The 21,933-nt window shown below is 47.4% G+C and overlaps 1 protein-coding gene across 1 annotated transcript in view; it reads left to right on the forward strand.

Moving 5' to 3' along the window:
* The window catches only part of LOC137525511 (serine protease 33-like), a 117,146-nt gene that overhangs the window by 11,986 nt on the left and 83,227 nt on the right, over positions 1 to 21,933 (forward strand). The gene's annotated exons all lie outside the window — the stretch shown is intronic.

Raw genomic sequence — 21,933 nt, forward strand, 5'->3', positions numbered from 1 at the left:
TGTGGATAATGTGTGCTGAACTGCGAATATAATATTTTTTTCAGATTTCACCTATTCTAACTTTTGCATGAAAAGTGTCACCAATACCTGTCTACCTATATTGGGGGCTCCTATAACTGGTTACCTATATTGGGGCACCTATGCCTTGCTACCTGTACCAGACTACCTATACTGGGGGCACCTATACCAATCCACCTATACTGGTGGCACCTATACTGTAAGTATGTTTTTAATATTAAACAACAAAGTTGTGGATGCATACATAGGGAGACCTCAAATATATTCATCAAAAAAAACCATAATAATGATAATCATTTCCAAAAAATGCACCATGTCAACAAGACAAATATATTACACCACAAAAAAGATTGACTCTTAGGTGCATGCAAATCAATCACTTTTATTAACCTAGTATAGATAATGTATCAAAATACATCACATATTAAAAGACATATCAAAACAATTAATTTACTTGAATGCCAATAAAAATTGGTCAACCTGCTATCTTCACATTTACTGTATATTGGACTGGGAAGAGGCTGCTTTATAACCCAGATTCACAAAAACCACCTTGTTCATATATACAGTGGGTTGCAAAAGTATTCGGCCCCCTTGAAGCTTTCCACATTTTGTCACATTACTGCCACAAACATGCATCACTTTTATTTTAATTCCACATAAAAGACCAATACAAAGTGGTGTACATGTGAGAAGTGGATCGAAAATCATACATCATTCCAAACATTTTTTACAAATAAATAACTGCAAAGTGGGGTGTGCGTAATTATTCGGCCCCCTGAGTCAATACTTTGTAGAACCACCTTTTGCTGCAATTACAGCTGCCAGTCTTTTAGGGTATGTCTATACCAGCTTTGCACATCTAGAGACTGAAATCCTTGCCCATTCTTCTTTGCAAAACAGCTCCAGCTCAGTCAGATTAGATGGACAGCGTTTGTGAACAGCAGTTTTCAGATCTTGCCACATATTCTCGATTGGATTTAGATCTGGACTTTGACTAGGCCATTCTAACACATACAATACTTTGTAGAACCACCTTTTGCTGCAATTACAGCTGCCAGTCTTTTAGGGTATGTCTATACCAGCTTTGCACATCTAGAGACTGAAATCCTTGCCCATTCTTCTTTGCAAAACAGCTCCAGCTCAGTCAGATTAGATGGACAGCGTTTGTGAACAGCAGTTTTCAGATCTTGCCACATATTCTCGATTGGATTTAGATCTGGACTTTGACTGGGCCATTCTAACGCATACAAATGTTTTGTTTTAAACCATTCCATTGTTGCCCTGGCTTTATGTTTAGGGTCATTGTCCTGCTGCAAAGTGAACCTCCGCCCCAGTCTCAAGTCTTTTGCAGTCTCCAAGAGGTTTTCTTCCAAGTTTGCCCTGTATTTGGCTCCATCCACTTTCCCATCAACTCTGACCAGCTTCCCTTTCCCTGCTGAAGAGATGCACCCCCGAGCATGATGCTCGCAACACCATATTTGACAGTGGGGTTGGTGTATTCAGAGTGATGTGCAGTGTTAGTTTTCTGCCACATATAGCGTTTTGCTTTTTGGCCAAAAAGTTCAATTTTGGTCTCATCTGACCAGAGCACCTTCTTCCACATGTTTGCTGTGTCCCCCACATGGCTTGTGGCAAACTGCAAACGGGACTTCTTATGCTTTTCTGTTACCAATGGCTTTCTTCATGCCACTCTTCCATAAAGGTCAACTTTGTACAGTGCATGACTAATAGTTGTCCTATGGACAGAGTCTCCCACCTGAGCTGTAGATCTCTGCAGCTCGTCCAGAGTCACCATGGGCCTCTGGACTGCATTTCTGATCAGCGCTCTCCTTGTTCGGCCTGTGAGTTTAGGTGGATGGCCTTGTTTTGGTAGGTTTACAGTTGTGCCATACTCCTTCCATTTCTGAATGATCGCTTGAACAGTGCTCCGTGGGATGTTCAATGCTTTGGAAATCTTTTTGTAGCCTAAGCCTGCTTTACATTTCTCAATAACTTGATCCCTGATCTGTCTGGTGTGTTCTTTGGACTTCACGGTGTTGTCAGGCGCGGAGCTAGGGGGGGTCGGGGTAGGACAAGTGCCCCCGGGCGCTAGGTCCCCAAGGGCGCCCCCAGCTCAGCTGCAGTTTTTTTTTTTTTTAAAACATTTATTTTATTGATACGCGCTAGCAGCGCTCACCGCCAGCGGGCCGGAATCCGGATCTCCCCACATCCCCAGTCAGCGAGTGACGTCGCATCAGCTGAGTAGCCAACATTAGCAACGTGTGCAGCGGCTGCAGCCTGCATGTGTAACCTTTCTGTCGCTCATTACAGTACCCGGCATTCTGCAGCTTCCTGCACAGTTTACGTGGTGCCCGTCTCCTTCCTGTCCCAGTCAGTTACATTGCGGCAGATCTCACAGATTACAGCCTGCGCGCAGAGCAGCAATGAGGGGGAGATTGTGGCCAATAGCAGCACCACCAGCTTCACTCTACCCAATGCTCGTGCTGCTGTGGCCATGTAATCATAGAGGAGGGAGGGGCAATGTTTAAAAGAACTGCCGCTCAGTTGATATGGAGCTGCCAGCTACTGCTAAGTGAAGTGCGCCCCTGTGACACTGCTACTGACCCTGTGCTTCCTGGCCAACCTCCATGCTGCTAACCCCCCTGATGTCAGAAGGAGACCCTCAGCTTTGCTGCCGATGAGGAGACCACCAGCCATGCTGCTGATCTGTGATGTGCTGTTCCACCTCCGTGTTTCTGCAGGGCTGCTGCCTGTGACAGACCAGTGCCTGGCAATCAGGGTGGACACTGGACAGAGGTGAGATCAGGCCCAGGGAGGAGGGAGAATGAATGGGACGGGATCGCCTGTGTTAAATGATTAGCAGAGCGATTGCCCCCCTCCCCTCCCTCCTCTAAAGTAAAATACAGGCATGGCTAGTGTACAGGGAAGGTGAAAGGTCATGTGCTGGCTCCCTGCTGGCAGAAGTCAAATGACTTAAGCCGCATCTACACGAGTAGATGCGGCCGCGATGCTCCTTATCCTGATGCGGCTCGATTGATAAGATCCAACAGGACGGATCTTCGCACCGCCGATTCCCTGCTCGCTCCCCGCGAGGGGACAATGGCAGGGAATCGTGCGGGAGATAAGCGGCGCCGGCGGGGACGAGCGGGCACGAGCGGCGAGCGGGGACGCGGCGGGCACGCGGAAGAGGCGATCCGGCGGCTAATCGAGCCGCCGGATCGCTACAACCTCTCATAGTGTAGACGGGGCTTTACACCTCTTCTAATTTTTCTAACAGTCAGCAAAAACAAGCTTGGAGGTATATATATTGAGAGAGAGTGTCGGTGCACCTCCAGTGTGCCTGTCCATGTACAGAGTGTTTGTGTGTGTGTGCATCTACTGCATGTGAAAGAGAGAGAGACTGTGTCTGTGTATCTACAGTGTGTGTGTCTGCATCCACAGAGTGTCTGTGTGTGTGCATCTACTGCATGTCTGTGCATCTACAGAGTATCTGTGTGTGTGTGTATCTACAGCATGTGTGTGTGTGTGTGTGTGTGTGTGTGTGTGTCTGTGCATCTACAGAGTGTCTGTGTGTGTGTGTATCTACAGTATGTGTGTGTGTGTGTATCTACAGTATGTGTGTGTGTGTGTGTCTGTGCATCTACAGAGTGTCTGTGTGTGTGCATCTACTGCATGTCTGTGCATCTACAGAGTATCTGTGTGTGTGTGTATCTACAGCATGTGTGTGTGTGTGTCTGTGCATCTACAGAGTGTCTGTGTGTGTGTGTATCTACAGTATGTGTGTGTGTGTGTATCTACAGTATGTGTGTGTGTGTGTGTCTGTGCATCTACAGAGTGTCTGTGTGTGTGCATCTACTGCATGTCTGTGCATCTACAGAGTATCTGTGTGTGTGTGTATCTACAGTATGTGTGTGTGTGTGTCTGCATCCACAGAGTGTCTGTGTGTGTGCATCTACTGCATGTCTGTGCATCTACAGAGTATCTGTGTGTGTGTGTATCTACAGTATGTGTGTGTGTGTTTCTGCATCCACAGAGTGTCTGTGTGTGTGCATCTACTGCATGTCTGTGCATCTACAGAGTATCTGTGTGTGTGTGTGTATCTACAGCATGTGTGTGTGTGTGTGTCTGTGCATCTACAGAGTGTCTGTGTGTGTCTGTGCATCTACAGAGTGTCTGTGTGTGTCTGTGCATCTTCAGCTTGCCTGTGTGTGTCTGTGCATCTTCAGCTTGCCTGTGTGTGTCTGTGAATCTTCAGCTTGCCTGTGTGTGTTTGTGAATCTACAGCGTGTCTGTGTCTGTGTGTGTGTGTGTGTGTGTGTGTGTGTGTATATAAAGCGTCTCATGTGAGTATCCATTGTAGGTGCCGCCGTTTACTTGACGTATATGCATTTGACGGGTTAATCTTTGCTAACGTAACCCTGTGCAGAGAATGAACAGCAATTTTACTGTTGCACTGACAAGGTAGTGCATGTTGCAATATTAGCAGGTTGCCTAGGTAATGCAACTTCGGTTAGGATAATGCGCATTACAATGCTTTCCACCTTGTCAGTATAATGGTAAAATTGCCATACGCTCTCAGTGCATGGTAACTTTACTAAAGTTTTATGCACATACTTCATTGGGGCTGTTGTACGGGGTGGCGCACAAAAAGCAGCCTGTCTGCATGCCAGGAGCATGCGTACACAGACAGATGGCCCATCACACTACATTTCCTGGTAATGGTTGGCTTCACTGGAGGATTTCATGTACATTTGGCAGGGCCCACTGTATCTCTGCCACTTTTTACTGCAGTGCACTCCAAGTGCTGCATGTAAATTTAAAGGACCACTATCGTGAAAAAAGTAGGCAGTTAAAAAATGTGACAGATAACAGGTTTTGGGCCAGTCCATCTTTTTAAGGGGGATTCTCAGGGCTTTCTTTGTTTTCAACAGCTTTTCCTGAACAGCAGTTTAACTGCCAAAATAGCAAGATACCAGCCGGCCTCCCTACTCACTTGCACACTATTATGTCAGTTAGATTTTGCAACTGTTGTTCAGGAAATGCTGTTGAAAACAAAGAAAGCCCTGAGAATCCCCCTTAAAAAGATGGACTGGCCCAAAACCTGTCATCTGTCACATTTTTTAACTGCCTACTTTTTTTGTGATAGTGGTCCTTTAAGGCATGGGTGGGGGGTGTGCTTTGATGTCCCGTTTCCTTATCCTAAGAGCACAATCTAATTTCTGCCAGTCTCATAGTGTAATGTCCCACCATATTATGTATTTATATAGCACTGACATCTTCTGCAGCGCTGTACAGAGTACATAGTCATGTCACTGACTGTCCTCAGAGGAGCTCACAATCTAATCCTACCATAGTCATAGCCTAATGTCCTACCATATTATTATTATTATTATTATTATTATTATGTATTTATGTAACATTTACCTCTTTTGCAGCACTTTACAGAGTACAATCTATTTCATGGCCACATTCATTTTTCGGTGCAGGGCGGGGGGGGGGGGGGCTCAAAAACTGTCTCTGTCCCCGGGCGCTGAAAACTCTAGCTACGCCTCTGGGTGTTGTTGCTCCCAATATTCTCTTAGACAACCTCTGAGGCCCTCACAGAGTAGCTGAATTTGTACTGACATTAGATTACACACAGGTGCACTCCATTTAGTGATTAGCACTCATCAGGCAATGTCTATAGGCAACTGACTGCATTCAGATCAAAGGGGGCCGAATAATTATGCACACCCCACTTTGCAGTTATTTATTTGTAAAAAATGTTTGGAATCATGTATGATTTTCGTTCCACTTCTCATGTGTACACCACTTTGTGTTGGTCTTTCACGTGGAATTCCAATAAAATTGATTCATGTTTGTGGCAGTAATGTGACAAAATGTGGAAAAGTTTAAGGGGGCCGAATACTTTTGCAACCCACTGTAATGCTCTGATACAGAAAATGGCAAGGCTCACAGAAATTGTATAGCCATATCGAGGACCCACTCGCAGTCCGCAATGCCTAAGGGAGGAAAATGAGCCACAGAGGCACCATATGGCTCTTGCTTTAATCCCAGAATAATAGAGTTGATGGTAGACCATCCATAGATTATGAGTCCACAGTAAGGACCCAATTGCAGTCCAAAATAATGTTAAGATTATACAGGGCCGGATTTGTACTATACTGAAGGGGGGAGGCCGGTGACAGTGGCCTAAACTGTCACCAGCCGCCCCCCTTCAGTATAGGTAGCGAGATGACCCCTCTCCCCTTCCCTCTAGTATAGGTAGCCAGATGCCCCCCCCCCTCCAGTATAGGTAGCCAGATGACTCCTCCCCCTTCCCTCTAGTATAGGTAGCCTGATGACCCCCCCCCCTCCAGTATAGGTAGCCAGATGACTCCTCCCCCTTCCCCTACAGTATAGGTAGCAAGATGACCCTTCCCTCTAGTATAGGTAGCCAGATGACCCCTCCTTCCTTTCCCTCCAGTATAGGTAGCCAGATGACTCCCTTAATCCCTCCTCCCCCCACCCCCCTTTCAGTATAGGTAGCCAGCTCGTCTTCACACCACAGCAGCCATCTGTGTCACTCATTTCTCCGCTCGTCTCCAGTGCAGAAGCTTCCTCTTCCCCTCCGTCTTCAATGCTTCCCAAGTCTATTGCCGCCAGCCACAATGCAAACATGCACAGAGAGCAAGGTGGCTGCTGCACAGGCGGCTAGCAGCAGAGTACTGAGGTCAGGCTTGCCTGATCTCCCTGCATTGCAGCATTTGCAAGCTTACAAATGCTGCACCAGTTTAGCCTGCTGCTTTGGTGCCCTTCCTCCTGAGGTGCCCTAGGCCTTGGCCTAAATCCGGCCCTGAGATTATAGCTGTAGAGGACCCAGTAGCAGTCCAAGCATATTACTGTAGAAACAAGGCAGAAACCAATTGCAGTTTCCCCGTCTCTTGCTATTTGTCCAGCAGCAATAACATATCAGCCCCAAGAAAAACCTTAAGTATTTAGCTTATAGTGATGTTAGCAGACCTTGAATTAGCAAGTATCAAGTAGCATATATAGTAGTAGCACAGGTAGATTAGTGCAGTGGTGCTGATTAAATTGCAGTAAAGCTTGTTAGAAAGCATATGCAGCAGCAGCATAGATGGCTCTAGCAAAAGGAGCATTTGTACATCCAAGTATGTATCAGACAATATACAGTCAGTTGCATATAGTTACCGAATCAATATACATGGTGGTCTCAAGATAGAGCTGGAAGGCATAGCAGGGTGACCAGACAGCTCATAGTCAGACTAGTTTCACCATATCCATTGACGGCCCCTTCGGGGAAGGGGTTGTGTAATGGTGACTCCGTAAACTTCAAAAACGCTGCTCATCTGCAGCCATGCGTCTCTGCCCATCAGCGATTGGACGAAGCCTCTTGTTTTACGCATGGACGCATGCCTGTCCCGCCCCACGTAAACACGGGGCCGGACGCGAGCGCCAAGTGCTTCACAGTGGGACGCAAACAGGAAGCAAAAGTCTGCCACAGGTGGATTTCCTTACTATAGAAAAACAGCCATTCCTCCAATGCTGCTCATCCGGATTCCGGATATCCGGGTAACCCGGATATCCAACCATTTTTCAGCTATCCGATTCGGATTCCTCTAGAAATCTGGATAGCTATCTGTGGATATTTGGGCGCATAACGCGGATATCCGGATCCGAAATACTGTAACTAAGGAGATGACGTCCTGGAGCCAATCAGAGGGCTCCCAGCAGAAGTTCTAGCAACCAATCACAGAGGGGAACCCTGGCCAGCCCCACCTGACCTCATTGAGCCAATCAGAGGGCTCCCAACCTAAACCCTGGCACCCAATCACAGAAAAGAACACTGGCCAGCCCCCCTGTATAATGAGGGCTGCCATAATGAGACATATCATCCTAGCTTGCTGAATGCTCACTGAGAGACATGCTCCAGTGCTGCTGGCCTAGCAAGGGCCGTACACAGTAAACAGTAAACCTAAAGCTGTACAGTAATTAACCCCTTCACTATCACTACACTATTTTTAAATTGTTAATTAGCTTGATTGATTTCATAGTGTGACAGTCAGAGTGTGTGCTCCAGTGCTGCTGGCCTAGCAAGGACTGTACACAGTGATAAGCTGTTTAGTGAATAACCCCTTCACTACTATCACTATTGTTAAATCGTTAATTAGCTTGATTGATGTCATTGTATGACAGTCAGAGTGTGTGCTGCAGTGCTGCTGGCCTAGCAAGGGCTGTACACAGTGATAAACCAAAACCTGTTCAGTGATTAAACCCTTCGATATCACTACACTATTGTTAAATCATTATTAGCTTGATGTCATTTGTGTGACAGTCAGAGTGTGTGCTGCAGGCAGCTGCTATGTGTCTGTGTGTGTCTGCTGTGCACAGACCAGGCCAGCTGCTGCCTGCTGGCCAGCTATTAGCCTTAGGTATAGGTTAGGTTAGGGATTAGGGAATAGGATTACAGTGTTATTGTGTAGTTAGTACTAGTGATGGGCCGAACCTCCGATTTTAGGTTCGCGAACTTCCGCGGAAGGTTCGGTTTGCGAAAAAGTTCGCGAACCGCAATAGACTGCAATGGGGAGGCAAACTTTGAAAAATAGAAAAAATTATGCTGGCCACAAAAGTGATGGAAAAGATGTTTCAAGGGGTCTAACACCTGGAGGGGGCATGGCGGAGTGGGATACACACCAAAAGTCCCGGGGAAAAATCTGGATGTGACGCAAAACAGCGTTTTAAGGGCAGAAATCACATTGAATGCTAAATTGCAGGCCTAACGTGCTTTAAAACATCTTGCATGTGTATACATCAATCAGGAAGTGTAATTAGAGTACTGCTTCACACTGACGCACCAAACTAACTGTGTAACGCACCGCAAGTTACCAGCTGTTTGTGTAGTGACGGCCATGCTGGACTACTGCGCAACATGGCGAGATTGCTCTTCCTCACTCAGTGATGTCAGGTAATGTGTGACTGCCTTCTCAACTTTCCATGGCATTGTTAAAAAGCTTACGTTTTGTTTTTAAATTACATTTTCTACTTGCTGTGTACTTGTTCAGTACCGCTACAATGAGAATCCTATGTAGGCGGGCAAGTCTGGCATTGTGACCCCGGGTAATGGCCGGGGAATGAGGGTTTGAATCCGGTGTGGAGCCTGAGCAACGGCTACCACTACACATCCAAGGAGGGCAGCAGGCAGGCATGCACGCCCGCCCCGAGGTAGTGACCAAAAATAACAATACAGGAGGAGGACTTTCGAGGCCCTGCTGTGTATTTGAATGAATGTACTTTAAATCCTTTAACGAGAACCAGTTATGGCGGGCAAAGATGACACCACATTCCTTTCACGAGAATCATATGGAGGCGGGCAAGTCTGCCATTTGTGACCCCGGGTAATGGCCGGGGAATGAGGGATGGAATCCGGTGTGGAGCCTGAGCAACGGCTACCACTACACACCCAAGGAGGGCAGCAGGCAGGCATGCACGCCCGCCCCAAGGTAGTGACCAAAAATAACAATACAGGACTCAGGAGGACCTTTTGAGGCCCTAATTGTAATGAATCAACTTTAAATCCTTTAAGGGGAATCTGTTATGGAGGGCAAGTCTGCCATTGTTGTCACCACGTCCACGGGTAATGGGCGGGGAATGAAGATTGGATTCCGGCCCGAAGTGGGACCCTGCTGAGACCCATGCTGTAGCTGCCCTGACCGTGCTTTGCAGACCAGGCATCTGTGGTCAGATGGACCCTTGACCCAGCGGAAGACAAACCAAGTCGAAAGCATTTGCCAGGAATGTTTTACTGAGGGCAAATTTTTTGCCATTTTTTTTAAATTGTTTGAAACTGTAGATGGTTGTATTTTTAAATTGTTTTAAAATGTAGATGGTTGTATTTTTAAATTGTTTTAAAATGTAGATGGTTGTATTTTTAAATTGTTTGAAATTGTAGATGGTTGTATTTTTAAATTGTTTGGAACTGTAGATGGTTGTATTGCGTTCCGGAGTTGGAGCCTGAGCAACGGCTACCACCACACATCCAGGCAAGGAGGGCAGCAGGCAGGCATGCACGCCCGCCCCGATGTAGTGACCAAAAATAACAATACAGGACTCAGGAGGACCTTTTGAGGCCCTAATTGTAATGAATCAACTTTAAATCCTTTAACGGGAATCCGTTATGGAGGGCAAGTCTGCCATTGTTGTCACCACGTCCACGGGTAATGGGCGGGGAATGAAGGTTGGATTCCGGCCCAAAGTGGGAGCCTGCTGAGACCCATGCTGTAGCTGCCCTGACCGTGATTTGCAGACCAGGCGTCTGTGGTCAGGTGGACCCTTGACCCAACGCTCTTCGCAATAGATGACACCACTTGCCTCTGAACTGCACGGTACAGTTTGGGTATGGCCTTTCGTGAAAAAAAAGTGCGGCCTGGTATCTTCCACTGTGGTGTCCCTCCCTATGGCCACAAATTTACGGAAAGCCTCTGACTCCATCAGCTTGTATGGTAATAGCTGGCAAGCTAATAGTTCCGCCACACCAGCTGTCAGACGCCGGGCAAGAGGGTGACTGGCCGAAATTGGCTTCTTCCGCTCAAAGACTTCCTTCACGGACACCTGGCTACTGCTGTGGGCAGAGGAGCAGGAATCGCTCAAGGGCAGAGGCGGTGTGAAGGAGGGTGGCTGTGAAGGTTCAAGGGAGAAAGCGGATGAAGACAATGCACCTGAAGGAGGAAGAGGAGAAGGAGGGTGGCTTGTCTTTTAAGGGGTGCTGCTTTTCCTCAGGTGTTCTTGCCATAGCTGTTTGTGCCTTCTCTCCAGGTGCCTTCGTAAGGCACTTGTCCCTACGTGAGAGTTGGCCTTTCCACGGCTCAATTTTTGCTGGCAGGGACAACAGATGGCTTTGCTCCGATCTGAGACACACACTTTAAAAAATTTCCAAACCGCTGAGCCCCCCTGGGGTGATGGCGCTACGGTGGCATCAGCAGCTGACGTTGAAGGGCATGTTGGCTGGCTGGCCATAGCTGGCGATACATGAAGCCAGACACTGCCCCCAGCCGTTTCTGAGGACGAGCTCCCTCTGCTTCTATCATGGAGTTGTCTCCTCCTACTCCTCTCTGGCTCCCCCTCTGAACTGTCCCCCTGGTCACCTCCTCTATTGGGAACATACGTGGCATCCTTATAATCGGCATCATAATCCTACTGCCCAGCTTCGCTTTCCTCAGACAACTCCACAACTGCACCAACTTCAGGTGGTTCATCATGCCCCTCCTCACACATTACGTCCATACTATCGCCACCTAACTCAGACGTATGAGGTGGTGTACCTGCGCCTTCTTCTTGTTGTTGCAGTAGTGGCTGTGAATCAGTGATTTCACCACCACCACCAAATAACTCCTGCGAAGTGTCAAATGCAGTGGATGTGGTGCTTGTTGTAGCGCTGGTGGCTGCGGGAGATGAGGTGTTCTGTGTTGAATACTCAAGCACGTCCTCACAATTTTGGGAAGTGATGGCACGTGCCTTCTTCTGAGCACTGTACTTTGGTCCAGGTCCGCACAAAATCACAGCAACACCACCTCGCACAGACCTGCCAGTGCCAGGTGTCCTTCCTCTGGGTCTGCCTATACCTCTTCCTCAACCTGGTTTGTCCATTTTGTCCATCTCGGGGGAAAGCTAGGTATATGCAGTGAGGTGAGTTCACTCAACAGAAAAGGTAGATATGCAGTGAGGTGAGTTCACTCAACCCAAAGGTAGTTATATATGCAGTGAGGTGAGTTCACTGAACACAACAGGTAGTTAGATGCAGTCAGCTGAGTTCACTCAACACAAAGGTAGTTATATATGCAGTGAGGTGAGTTCACTGAACACAAAAGGTAGCTATGTGCAGTGAGGTGAGTTCACTCAACCCAAAGGTAGTTATATATGCAGTGAGGTGAGTTCACTAAACACAACAGGTAGTTAGATGCAGTCAGCTGAGTTCACTCAACACAAAGGTAGTTATATGCAGTAAGGTGAGTTCACTGAACACAAAAGGTAGCTATGTGCAGTGAGGTGAGTTCACTCAACCCAAAGGTAGTTATATATGCAGTGAGGTGAGTTCACTGAACACAACAAGTAGTTAGATGCAGTCAGCTGAGTTCACTCAACCCAAAGGTAGTTATATATGCAGTGATGTGAGTTCACTCAACAGAAAAGGTAGATATGCAGTGAGGTGAGTTCACTCAACCCAAAGGTAGTTATATATGCAGTGAGGTGAGTTCACTGAACACAAAAGGTAGCTATGTGCAGTGAGGTGAGTTCACTCAACCCAAAGGTAGTTATATATGCAGTGAGGTGAGTTCACTCAACAGAAAAGGTAGATATGCAGTGAGGTGAGTTCACTCAACCCAAAGGTAGTTATATATGCAGTGAGGTGAGTTCACTGAACACAACAGGTAGTTAGATGCAGTCAGCTGAGTTCACTGAACACAAAGGTAGTTATATATGCAGTGAGGTGAGTTCACTGAACACAAAAGGTAGCTATGTGCAGTGAGCTGAGTTCACTCAACCCAAAGGTAGTTATATATGCATAGAGTTGGGCCGAACCTCCGATTTTAGGTTCGCGAACCGGGTTCGCGAACTTCCGCGGAAGGTTCGGTTCGCGTTAAAGTTCGCGAACCGCAATAGACTTCAATGGGGATGCGAACTTTGAAATAAAAAAAACATTATGCTGGCCACAAAAGTGATGGAAAAGATGTTTCAAGGGGTCTAACACCTGGAGGGGGGCATGGCGGAGTGGGATACACGCCAAAAGACCCCGGGAAAATTCTGGATTTGACGCAAAGCAGCGTTTTAGGGGAGAAATCACATTGAATGCTAAATGACAGGCCTAAAGTGCTTTAAAACATCTTGCATGTGTATACATCAATCAGGTAGTGTAATTAAGGTACTGCTTCACACTGACACACCAAACTCACCGTGTAACGCAGCGCAAACAGCTGTTTGTGTAGTGACGGCAGTGGCGGGTTCACTGAACAGAACAGGTATACAGTGGCGGGTTCACAGAACAGGTATGCAGTGGTGGGTTCACAGAACAGGTATGCAGTGGTGGGTTCACAGAACAGGTATGCAGTGGTGGGTTCACAGAACAGGTATGCAGTGGTGGGTTCACAGAACAGGTATGCAGTGGTGGGTTCACTGAACAGGTATGCAGTGGTGGGTTCACAGAACAGGTATGCAGTGGCGGGTTCACTGAACAGGTATGCAGTGGCGGGGTCACTGAACAGGTATGCAGTGGTGGGTTCACTGAACAGGTATGCAGTGGTGGGTTCACTGAACAGGTATGCAGTGGTGGGTTCACTGAACAGGTATGCAGTGGTGGGTTCACTGAACAGGTATGCAGTGGTGGGTTCACAGAACAGGTATGCAGTGGTGGGTTCACAGAACAGGTATGCAGTGGCGGGTTCACTGAACAGGTATGCAGTGGCGGGTTCACTGAACAGGTATGCAGTGGTGGGTTCACAGAACAGGTATGCAGTGGCGGGTTCACTGAACAGGTATGCAGTGGTGGGTTCACTGAACAGGTATGCAGTGGTGGGTTCACAGAACAGGTATGCAGTGGCAGGTTCAATGAACAGGTATGCAGTGGCGGGTTCACTGAACAGGTATGCAGTGGTGGGTTCACAGAACAGGTATGCAGTGGTGGGTTCACTGAACAGGTATGCAGTGGCGGGTTCACTGAACAGGTATGCAGTGGCGGGTTCACAGAACAGGTATGCAGTGGTGGGTTCACTGAACAGGTATGCAGTGGTGGGTTCACTGAACAGGTATGCAGTGGTGGGTTCACTGAACAGGTATGCAGTGGTGGGTTCACTGAACAGGTATGCAGTGGTGGGTTCACTGAACAGGTATGCAGTGGTGGGTTCACTGAACAGGTATGCAGTGGTGGGTTCACTGAACAGGTATGCAGTGGTGGGTTCACAGAACAGGTATGCAGTGGTGGGTTCACAGAACAGGTATGCAGTGGCAGGTTCACTGAACAGGTATGCAGTGGTGGGTTCACTGAACAGGTATGCAGTGGCGGGTTCACAGAACAGGTATGCAGTGGCGGGTTCACAGAACAGGTATGCAGTGGCGGGTTCACAGAACAGGTATGCAGTGGTGGGTTCACTGAACAGGTATGCAGTGGTGGGTTCACAGAACAGGTATGCAGTGGCAGGTTCACTGAACAGGTATGCAGGTATCCAGTGGGCTCACTGAACAGAACAGGTATGGTGGGCTCACTGAACAGAACAGGTATGCAGCCAGGAACAAGCTAAGCCTAACTAATCTTTCCCTATGAGAGACAGTATGCAGCAGCTCGCCCTACTCTCACTAACGCAGGCACACGAGTGAGCGTAATGGCCGCCGCTGCCTGCCTTTTATAAGGGGGGGGGTGGCTCCAGGGGCTAGTGTAGCCTAATTGGCTACACTGGGCCTGCTGACTGTGATGTAGAGGGTCAAAGTTGACCCTCATGGTGCATTATGGGGCGAACCGAACTTCCGCAAAAGTTCACCTGCGGGACGCGAACGCGAACCACTGAAGTTCGCATGGAACCATTCGCAGGCGAACCGTTCGGCCCAACTCTATATATGCAGTGAGGTGAGTTCACTGAACACAACAGGTAGTTAGATGCAGTCAGCTGAGTTCACTCAACACAAAGGTAGTTATATATGCAGTGAGGTGAGTTCACTGAACACAACAGGTAGTTAGATGCAGTCAGCTGAGTTCACTCAACACAAAGGTAGTTATATATGCAGTGAGGTGAGTTCACTGAACACAAAAGGTAGCTATGTGCAGTGAGGTGAGTTCACTCAACCCAAAGGTAGTTATATATGCAGTGAGGTGAGTTCACTAAACACAACAGGTAGTTAGATGCAGTCAGCTGAGTTCACTCAACACAAAGGTAGTTATATGCAGTAAGGTGAGTTCACTGAACACAAAAGGTAGCTATGTGCAGTGAGGTGAGTTCACTCAACCCAAAGGTAGTTATATATGCAGTGAGGTGAGTTCACTGAACACAACAAGTAGTTAGATGCAGTCAGCTGAGTTCACTCAACCCAAAGGTAGTTATATATGCAGTGATGTGAGTTCACTCAACAGAAAAGGTAGATATGCAGTGAGGTGAGTTCACTCAACCCAAAGGTAGTTATATATGCAGTGAGGTGAGTTCACTGAACACAAAAGGTAGCTATGTGCAGTGAGGTGAGTTCACTCAACCCAAAGGTAGTTATATATGCAGTGAGGTGAGTTCACTCAACAGAAAAGGTAGATATGCAGTGAGGTGAGTTCACTCAACCCAAAGGTAGTTATATATGCAGTGAGGTGAGTTCACTGAACACAACAGGTAGTTAGATGCAGTCAGCTGAGTTCACTGAACACAAAGGTAGTTATATATGCAGTGAGGTGAGTTCACTGAACACAAAAGGTAGCTATGTGCAGTGAGCTGAGTTCACTCAACCCAAAGGTAGTTATATATGCATAGAGTTGGGCCGAACCTCCGATTTTAGGTTCGCGAACCGGGTTCGCGAACTTCCGCGGAAGGTTCGGTTCGCGTTAAAGTTCGCGAACCGCAATAGACTTCAATGGGGATGCGAACTTTGAAATAAAAAAAACATTATGCTGGCCACAAAAGTGATGGAAAAGATGTTTCAAGGGGTCTAACACCTGGAGGGGGGCATGGCGGAGTGGGATACACGCCAAAAGACCCCGGGAAAATTCTGGATTTGACGCAAAGCAGCGTTTTAGGGGAGAAATCACATTGAATGCTAAATGACAGGCCTAAAGTGCTTTAAAACATCTTGCATGTGTATACATCAATCAGGTAGTGTAATTAAGGTACTGCTTCACACTGACACACCAAACTCACCGTGTAACGCAGCGCAAACAGCTGTTTGTGTAGTGACGGCAGTGGCGGGTTCACTGAACAGAACAGGTATACAGTGGCGGGTTCACAGAACAGGTATGCAGTGGTGGGTTCACAGAACAGGTATGCAGTGGTGGGTTCACAGAACAGGTATGCAGTGGTGGGTTCACAGAACAGGTATGCAGTGGTGGGTTCACAGAACAGGTATGCAGTGGTGGGTTCACTGAACAGGTATGCAGTGGTGGGTTCACAGAACAGGTATGCAGTGGCGGGTTCACTGAACAGGTATGCAGTGGCGGGGTCACTGAACAGGTATGCAGTGGTGGGTTCACTGAACAGGTATGCAGTGGTGGGTTCACTGAACAGGTATGCAGTGGTGGGTTCACTGAACAGGTATGCAGTGGTGGGTTCACTGAACAGGTATGCAGTGGTGGGTTCACAGAACAGGTATGCAGTGGTGGGTTCACAGAACAGGTATGCAGTGGTGGGTTCACAGAACAGGTATGCAGTGGCGGGTTCACTGAACAGGTATGCAGTGGCGGGTTCACTGAACAGGTATGCAGTGGTGGGTTCACAGAACAGGTATGCAGTGGCAGGTTCACTGAACAGGTATGCAGTGGTGGGTTCACTGAACAGGTATGCAGTGGTGGGTTCACAGAACAGGTATGCAGTGGTGGGTTCACAGAACAGGTATGCAGTGGCAGGTTCAATGAACAGGTATGCAGTGGCGGGTTCACTGAACAGGTATGCAGTGGTGGGTTCACAGAACAGGTATGCAGTGGTGGGTTCACTGAACAGGTATGCAGTGGCGGGTTCACTGAACAGGTATGCAGTGGTGGGTTCACAGAACAGGTATGCAGTGGTGGGTTCACTGAACAGGTATGCAGTGGTGGGTTCACTGAACAGGTATGCAGTGGTGGGTTCACTGAACAGGTATGCAGTGGTGGGTTCACTGAACAGGTATGCAGTAGTGGGTTCACTGAACAGGTATGCAGTGGTGGGTTCACTGAACAGGTATGCAGTGGTGGGTTCACTGAACAGGTATGCAGTGGTGGGTTCACAGAACAGGTATGCAGTGGTGGGTTCACAGAACAGGTATGCAGTGGCAGGTTCACTGAACAGGTATGCAGTGGTGGGTTCACTGAACAGGTATGCAGTGGCGGGTTCACAGAACAGGTATGCAGTGGCGGGTTCACAGAACAGGTATGCAGTGGCGGGTTCACAGAACAGGTATGCAGTGGTGGGTTCACTGAACAGGTATGCAGTGGTGGGTTCACAGAACAGGTATGCAGTGGCAGGTTCACTGAACAGGTATGCAGGTATCCAGTGGGCTCACTGAACAGAACAGGTATGGTGGGCTCACTGAACAGAACAGGTATGCAGCCAGGAACAAGCTAAGCCTAACTAATCTTTCCCTATGAGAGACAGTATGCAGCAGCTCGCCCTACTCTCACTAACGCAGGCACACGAGTGAGCGTAATGGCCGCCGCTGCCTGCCTTTTATAAGGGGGGGAGTGGCTCCAGGGGCTAGTGTAGCCTAATTGGCTACACTGGGCCTGCTGACTGTGATGTAGAGGGTCAAAGTTGACCCTCATGGTGCATTATGGGGCGAACCGAACTTCCGCAAAAGTTCACCTGCGGGACGCGAACGCGAACCACTGAAGTTCGCATGGAACCATTCGCAGGCGAACCGTTCGGCCCAACTCTATATATGCAGTGAGGTGAGTTCACTGAACACAACAGGTAGTTAGATGCAGTCAGCTGAGTTCACTCAACACAAAGGTAGTTATATATGCAGTGAGGTGAGTTCACTGAACACAACAGGTAGTTAGATGCAGTCAGCTGAGTTCACTCAACACAAACGTAGTTATATGCAGTGAGGTGAGTTCACTGAACACAACAGGTAGTTAGATGCAGTCAGCTGAGTTCACTCAACTCAAAGGTAGTTATATATGCAGTGAGGTGAGTTCACTGAACACAAAGGTAGTTATATATGCAGTGAGGTGAGTTCACTGAACACAAAAGGTAGCTATGTGCAGTGAGGTGAGTTCACTCAACCCAAAGGTAGTTATATATGCAGTGAGGTGAGTTCACTGAACACAAAAGGTAGTTAGATGCAGTCAGCTGAGTTCACTCAACACAAACGTAGTTATATGCAGTGAGGTGAGTTCACTGAACACAAAAGGTAGCTATGTGCAGTGAGGTGAGTTCACTCAACCCAAAGGTAGTTATATATGCAGTGAGGTGAGTTCACTGAACACAACAGGTAGTTAGATGCAGTCAGCTGAGTTCACTCAACACAAAGGTAGTTAATTAGTTATATGCATTGAGGTGAGTTCACTCAACAGAAAAGGTAGATATGCAGTGAGGTGAGTTCACTCAACTTAAAAGGTCGTTATATGCAGTGAGGCAAATTCACTCAACACAAAAGGTAGTTATGTGCAGCGAGGTGGGTTCACTCAACACAAACGTAGGTGTATGCAGTGATGAGGTGGGTTAACTAAACACAACAGGTACTAGTAGTAGGTAAATGCAGTACTGGGTGGGTAGTACAATGTGCAGCTCCCTGTGACACACACAGGTAGTCACTGAATGTGCTTCTGAATGCTGGTGGGCTGCTGGCAGTGGGACACACACATTATGAATTAGCAATGCTGTCTAAGCAACACAAGTGTCTCACACACACAGGTAGTAGTCACTGAATGTGCTGCTGCTGCTGCTGCTGGCAGTGGGACACACAGTATGAATTAGCAATTCTGTCTAAAAAACACAAGTGTCAGTTTCAAACATAGAAAAAAAAAATTGATCACACGAGCAGGATGAGCTCTGAAAAGAGCTGTTCTGGGGCGCTATTATAGCACTAAGATTCAGCTAGGAGCAAGCTAAGAAGGCAAGAGCCTTCTTGTCTGTCCCTAAGAGAACAAGTCTGCAGCAGCTCTCCCTAGTCTGTCTCTAGCAGGCACACGAGTGAGTGTAATGGCCGCCGGAGCCTGCCTTATATAAGGGGGGGTGGGGCTCTAGGGCTTAGTGTAGCGTGAATGGCTACAATGTGCCTGCTGACTGTGATGCAGAGGGTCAAAGTTGACCCTCATAGAGCATTATGGGGTGAATCGAACTTCCGGGAAAGTTCGCTTGGTCCAGGCGAACGCGAACCCCCGAAGTTCGCCTGGAACCGTTCGCCGGCGAACCGTTCGGCCCATCTCTAGTTAGTACTGTAGTACTGCAGTCAGTGCTGGTAGTTGTTAGACTAGTAGTACTACTGTGTTAGCTTACTACAGAACTGCTGTGCTGTGAGCAGTGCCAGTGTGACAGTGTCTTCTCCTCTGCTGTCTGACTGTCACTCGGCACGTGCCACATGCAAAGTGCCACGTCACATGCAAAGTGCAAAGTGCCACGTCACGTGCAAAGTGTCACGTGCAAAGTGCCACGTGCAAAGTGCAAAGTGCCACGTGCAAAGTGCAAAGTGCCACGTCACGTGCAAAGTGCAAAGTGCAAAATACCACATCACGTGCAACGTGCAAAGTACCACATCACGTGCAACGTGCAAAGTGCCACGTACAAAGTACCACATGCAAAGTGCCACGTCACGTGCAAAGTGCCACGTGCAAAGTGCAAAGTGCCACTTCACGTGCAAAGTGCAGTGGCAGTTTTCAGCCCAGACACCTCCAAAAAATTATGCAGCAATTGTTTTGGGTTAAATATAGGTGGTATCAGCACAGCAGCAGTGTCCTTTGGCACCCTGGCGGTGGGAGCAGCAAAGGCAGCAGGAGTAGGGCAATGCGGCAGCAGCAGGTGCAACATCTGTCAGGAGCATGCCGGACGTGGCATGTGGCACTTGGTACGTGCCAAGTGCAAAGTGCCAAGTGCAAAGTGCCACGTGCAAAGTGCCAAATGCCACGTTACACGTGCCAAGTGCCAAGGGCCATGTGCCAAGTGCCGAGTGACAGTCAGACAGAAGAGGAGAAGACACTGTCACACTGGCACTGCTCAGCAGCACAGGAGTTCTGTAGTAAGCTAACACAGTAGTACTCCTACTCTAACAACTACTAGCACTGACTGCAGTACTACAGTACTAACTACACAATAAAACAGTAATCCTATTCCCTAATCCCTAACCTAACCTATACTGTAGCTAGCTAAGGCTAATAGCTGTCCAACACTGCAGCAGCTGGCCTGGTCTGTGCACAGCACACACACAGACACATAGCAGCTGCAGCCCTCATGCAGCACACACTCTGACTGTCACAGAATGAAATCAAGCTAATTAACATTACACAATAGTGTAGTGACAGTGAACGGGTTAATCACTGAACAGCTTTAGGTTTATCACTGTACACAGCACTTGCTAGGCCAGCAGCACTGCAGCATGTCTCTCAGTGACTGAGCAGTCACACAGGACGAGATTTCTCATCATGGCACCCACGGGGGTGGGGGGTGGGGGCTGGCCAGGGTTCCTTTCTGTGATTGGGTGCCAGGGCTTAGGCTGGGAGCCCTCTGATTGGCTCAATGAGGTCAGGTGGGGCTGGCCAAGGTTCCCTTCTGTGATTGGTTGCTAGGGCTTCTGCTGGGAGCCCTCTGATTGGCTCAATGATGTCATCTCCTTAGTTACAGTATTCGGATCCGGATATCCGCCGAATATCTATGGATATCCGGGTATGTGACCAAATATCCGCAGATAGCTATCCGGATTTGAAAAAAAAATCTGGAATCCGAATCTGAATCGGATAGCTGAAAAAAGTTTGGATATCCGGGCTACCCAGATATCCGGAATCTGGATGAGCACCACTGCTGACAAACTACAACCCCTTCCTGCCCTTCTTATTGCCTACCACTAACCTCACCTCCTAACTCCTCACAGTAAATCCCAGCACCAAAAGGACTAAAGATGGACTACAAGTTTTTTTCCATACTAATAGCCAGTCGCTGTAAAAGTGCTACACGCAGTGCTTTTGACATTTTGAGAAAAACAGCCAATTGAATCATTGAAACATTGCCACAAGATGTCACTGTAGGAGTCTAAAAGAACACTATTTATTTCAAGATTCACTAGTCATCAGTTATGAACAGATTTACTAGTCATCAGTTACAGAGGTTCATAACTGATGACTACTGAATATTGAAATACTGTAAATAGGGTTCTTTCATCACTCCTACAGTGACATCTTGTGGCAATTTTTGAGAATGCTGGAGCTAGTATAACTTCAGAACAATGATTATTATTATGGTCATAGTCAAATAGTTATTATGTATTTATATACCACTGACATATTCTGCAACACTTTACAGAGTACATAGTCATGTCACTGACTGTCCTCAGAGGAGCTCACAATCGAATCCTACCATAGTCATAGCCTAATGTCCTACCATATTTTTATGTATTTATATAGCACTGACATATGCTGCAGCACTTTACAGAGTACATAGTTATGTCACTGACTGTCCTCAGAGGAGCTAACAGTCTAATCCTATCATAGTTATATTTCCTACCATATTATTATATGTCCGTTATTATTATAGTTATTATTATTAACCTTTTGGGAACCAAGTACGTTAAATCAACGTCCAGCAGGTGGTGCTACCACTCTGACTGGACGTTGATTCAACGTCCGTGCTAACGAACCGTCCCGATGCGATCGTGCGCACCGTAAAGGGGAGATTAACCCATTCAGGTTCCGTGGTTTTCACGAGAGAAATGTTCACCTCCCATTGATTAGCCTATAACTTTATCACTACTTATCACAATGCACTGATCTATATCTTGTTTTTTCCGCCACCAATTAGGCTTTCTTTGGGGGGTACATTTTGCTAAGAGCCACTTTACTGTAAACGCATTTTAACAGGAAGAATAAGAAAAAAATGGAAAAATTCATTATTTCTCAGTTTTCAGCCATTATAGTTTTAAAATAATACATGCGTCCATAATTAAAACTCACGTATTGTATATGCCCATATGTCCCGGTTATTACACCGTTAAAATTATGTCCCTATCACAATGTATGGCGACAATATTTTATTTGGAAATAAAGGTGCATTTTTT

Source organism: Hyperolius riggenbachi, chromosome 7 (genome assembly GCF_040937935.1).
Source record: "Hyperolius riggenbachi isolate aHypRig1 chromosome 7, aHypRig1.pri, whole genome shotgun sequence".
In the NCBI taxonomy this organism is placed as follows: domain Eukaryota; kingdom Metazoa; phylum Chordata; class Amphibia; order Anura; family Hyperoliidae; genus Hyperolius; species Hyperolius riggenbachi.